Below are 5,433 nucleotides of genomic sequence, written 5' to 3'. Positions count from 1 at the left end.
CTTAACCCCATTGTCCACAGACGACTTAACCCCATTGAACCACAGAATCTACTTAACCCCGTTGTACCACAGAATCTACTTAACCCCATTGTACCACAGAATCTACTTAACCACTGTTGCACCACAGAATCTACTTAACCCCTGTTGCACTACAGTACCTATTTAACCCCATTGTACCACAGAATCTACTTAACCACTGTTGCACCACAGAATCTACTTAACCCCTGCTGCACTACAGAACGTATTTAACCCCATTGTACCACAGAATCTACTTAACCCCGTTGTACCACAGAATCTACTTAACCCCATTGTACCACAGAATCTACTTAACCCCGTTGTACCACAGAATCTAATTAACTCAACTGTACTACAGAATCTACTTAACCCCTGTGTCCACAGACTACTTAACCCCGTTGTACCACAGAATCTACTTAACCCCATTGTACCACAGAATCTTCTTAACCCCATTGTACGACAGACGACTTAACCCCATTGTACCACAGAATCTACTTAACCCCGTTGTACCACAGAATCTACTTAACCCCATTATCCACAGGCGACTTAACCCCTTTGTACCACAGAATCTACTTAACCCCGATGTACCACAGAATCTACTTAACCCCGTTGTACCACAGAATCTACTTAACCCCGTTGTACCACAGAATCTACTTAACCCCATTGTCCACAGACGACTTAACCCCATTGAACCACAGAATCTACTTAACCCCGTTATACCACAGAATCTACTTAACGCCATTGTCCACAGACGACTTAACCCCTTTGTACCACGGAATCTACTTAACCCCGTTGTACCACAGAATCTACTTAACCCCATTGTACCACAGAATCTACTTCACCCCGTTGTTCCACAGAATCTACTTAACCCCGTTGTACCACAGAATCTACTTAACCCCATTGAACCACAGAATCTACTTAACCCCATTGAACCACAGAATCTACTTAACCCCGTTGTACCACAGAATCTACTTAACCCCGTTGTACCACAGAATCTACTTAACCCCATTGTCCACAGACGACTTAACCCCTTTGTACCACGGAATCTACTTAACCCCGTTGTACCACAGAATCTACTTAACCCCATTGTACCACTGAATCTACGTACCCCCGTTGTACCACAGAATCTACTTAACCCCATTGTACCACAGAATCTACTTACCCCCATTGTACCACAGAATCTACTTAACGCCATTGTACCACAGAATCTACTTAACCCCGTTATACCACAGAATTTACTTAACCCCATTGTCCACAGACGACTTAACCCCATTGAACCACAGAATCTACTTAACCCCGTTGTACCACAGAATCTACTTAACCCCATTGTACCACAGAATCTACTTAACCCCGTTGTACCACAGAATCTACTTAACCCCATTGTCCACAGACGACTTAACCCCATTGAACCACAGAATCTACTTAACCCCGTTGTACCACAGAATCTACTTAACCCCATTGTACCACAGAATCTACTTAACCACTGTTGCACCACAGAATCTACTTAACCCCTGTTGCACTACAGAACCTATTTAACCCCATTGTACCACAGAATCTACTTAACCCCGTTGTACCACACAATCTACTTAACCACTGTTGCACCACAGAATCTACTTAACCCCTGCTGCACTACAGAACGTATTTAACCCCATTGTACCACAGAATCTACTTAACCCCGTTGTACCACAGAATCTACTTAACCCCATTGTACCACAGAATCTACTTAACCCCGTTGTACCACAGAATCTAATTAACCCAACTGTACTACAGAATCTACTTAACCCCTGTGTCCACAGACTACTTAACCACATTGTACCACAGAATCTACTTAACCCCATTCTACCACAGATTCTACTTAACCCCCATTGTACTACATAATGGACTTAACCCCTGTTGTCCACAGACTTCTTAACCCCATTGTACCACAGAATCTAATTAAATCCGTTGTACCACAGAATCTACTTAACCCCGTTGTTCCACAAAATCTACTTAACCCCATTGTACCACAGAATCTACTTAACCCCATTATCCACAGGCGACTTAACCCCATTGTACCACAGAATCTACTTAACCCCGTTGTACCACAGAATCTACTTAACCCCGTTGTACCACAGAATCTACTTAACCCCATTGTACCACAGAATCTTCTTAACCCCATTGTACGACAGACGACTTAACCCCATTGTACCACAGAATCTACTTAACCCCGTTGTACCACAGAATCTACTTAACCCCATTATCCACAGGCGACTTAACCCCTTTGTACCACAGAATCTACTTAACCCCGATGTACCACAGAATCTACTTAACCCCGTTGTACCACAGAATCTACTTAACCCCGTTGTACCACAGAATCTACTTAACCCCATTGTCCACAGACGACTTAACCCCATTGAACCACAGAATCTACTTAACCCCGTTATACCACAGAATCTACTTAACGCCATTGTCCACAAACGACTTAACCCCTTTGTACCACGGAATCTACTTAACCCCGTTGTACCACAGAATCTACTTAACCCCATTGTACCACAGAATCTACTTCACCCCGTTGTTCCACAGAATCTACTTAACCCCGTTGTACCACAGAATCTACTTAACCCCATTGAACCACAGAATCTACTTAACCCCATTGAACCACAGAATCTACTTAACCCCGTTGTACCACAGAATCTACTTAACCCCGTTGTACCACAGAATCTACTTAACCCCGTTGTACCACAGAATCTACTTAACCCCATTGTCCACAGACGACTTAACCCCTTTGTACCACGGAATCTACTTAACCCCGTTGTACCACAGAATCTACTTAACCCCATTGTACCACAGAATCTACTTCACCCCGTTGTACCACAGAATCTACTTAACGCCGTTGTACCACAGAATCTACTTAACCCCATTGAACCACAGAATGTACTTAACCCCATTGTACCACAGAATCTATTTAACCCCATTGTCCACAGACGACTTAACCCCGTTATACCACAGAATCTACTTCACCCCGTTGTACCACAGAATCTACTTAACCCCATTGAGCCATAGAATCTACTTAACCCCATTGTCCACAGACGACTTCACCCCGTTGTACCAGAGAATCTACTTTACCCCGTTGTACCACAGAATCTACTTAACCCCGTTGTACCACAGAATCTACTTAACCCCATTGTACCACAGAATCTACTTAACCCCGTTGTACCACAGAATCTACTTAACCCCGTTGTACCACAGAATCTACTTAACCCCTGTTGCACTACAGAACCTATTTAACCCCAATGTACCACAGAATCTACTTAACCCCATTGTACCACAGACTCTACTTACCCCCATTGTACCACAGAATCTACTTAACCCCTGTTGCACCACAGAATATACTTAACCCCTGTTGCACTACAGAACCTACTTAACCCCATTGTACCACAGAATCTACTTAACCCCATTGTACCACAGTATCTACTTAAACCCATTGTACCACAGAATCTACTTACCCCCATTGTACCACAGAATCTACTTAACCCCTGTTCCACCACAGAATCTACTTAACCCCTGTTGCACTACAGAACGTATTTAAACCCATTGTACCAAGAATCTACTTAACCCCATTGTACCACAGAATCTACTTAACCCCATTGTACCACAGAATCTACTTAACCCCTGTTGCACTACAGAACCTATTTAACCCCATTGTACCACAGAATCTACTTAACCCCGTTGTACCACAGAATCTACTTAACCCCATTGTGCCACAGAATCTACATAACCCCATTGTACCACAGAATCTACTTCACCACTGTTGCACCACAGAATCTACTTAACCCCTGTTGCACTACAGAACCTATTTAACCCCATTGTACCACAGAATCTACTTAACCCCGTTGTACCACAGAATCTACTTAACCACTGTTGCACCACAGAACCTACTTAACCCCTGTTGCACTACAGAACCTATTTAACCCCATTGTACCACAGAATCTACTTAACCCCGTTGTACCACAGAGTCTACTTAACCCCATTGTACCACAGAATCTACTTAACCCCGTTGTACCACAGAATCTAATTAACCCAACTGTACTACAGAATCTACTTAACCCCTGTGTCCACAGACTACTTAACCACATTGTACCACAGAATCTACTTAACCCCATTCTACCACAGATTCTACTTAACCCCCATTGTACTACATAATGGACTTAACCCCTGTTGTCCACAGACTTCTTAACCCCATTGTACCACAGAATCTAATTAAATCCGCGGTACCACAGAATCTACTTAACCCCGTTGTTCCACAGAATCTACTTAACCCCATTGTACCACAGAATCTACTTAACCCCATTATCCACAGGCGACTTAACCCCATTGTACCACAGAATCTACTTAACCCCGTTGTACCACAGAATCTACTAACCCCGTTGTACCACAGAATCTACTTAACCCCATTGTACCACAGAATCTTCTTAACCCCATTGTACCACAGACGACTTAACCCCATTGTACCACAGAATCTACTTAACCCCGTTGTACCACAGAATCTACTTAACCCCATTATCCACAGGCGACTTAACCCCATTGTACCACAGAATCTACTTAACCCCGTTGTACCACAGAATCTACTTAACCCCGTTGTACCACAGAATCTACTTAACCCCGTTGTACCACAGAATCTACTTAACCCCATTGTACCACAGAATCTACTTAACCCCGTTGTACCACAGAATCTACTTAAACCCGTTGTACCACAGAGTCTACTTAAACCCGTTGTAGCACAGAATCTACTTAACCCCATTGTACCACAGAATCTACTTAAACCCGTTGTACCACAGAATCTACTTAACCCCATTGTACCACAGAATCTACTTAACCCCATTGTCCACAGACGACTTAACCCCATTGACCCACAGAATCTACTTACCCCCATTGTACCACAGAATCTACTTAACCTCTGTTGTACCACAGAATCTACTTAACCTCATTGTCCACAGACGACTTAACCCCATTGTACCACGGAATCTACTTAACCCCGTTGTAGCACAGAATCTACTTAACCCCGTTGTACCAGAGAATCTACTTAACCCCGTTGTACCACAGAATCTACTTAACCCCATTGTCCACAGACGACTTAACCCCATTGACCCACAGAATCTACTTACCCCCATTGTACCACAGAATCTACTTAACCTCTGTTGTACCACAGCATCTACTTAACCCCATTGTCCACAGACGACTTAACCCCATTGTACCACGGAATCTACTTAACCCCGTTGTAGCACAGAATCTACTTAACCCCGTTGTACCAGAGAATCTACTTAACCCCGTTGTACCACAGAATCTACTTAACCCCATTGTCCACAGACGACTTAACCCCATTGACCCACAGAATCTACTTACCCCCATTGTACCACAGAATCTACTTAACCTATGTTG

The sequence above is a fragment of the Hypanus sabinus genome, chromosome 29 (genome assembly GCF_030144855.1).
Source record: "Hypanus sabinus isolate sHypSab1 chromosome 29, sHypSab1.hap1, whole genome shotgun sequence".
In the NCBI taxonomy this organism is placed as follows: domain Eukaryota; kingdom Metazoa; phylum Chordata; class Chondrichthyes; order Myliobatiformes; family Dasyatidae; genus Hypanus; species Hypanus sabinus.
The sequence above is the reverse complement of the archived record's forward strand: the minus strand, read 5'-3'. Positions refer to the sequence as shown.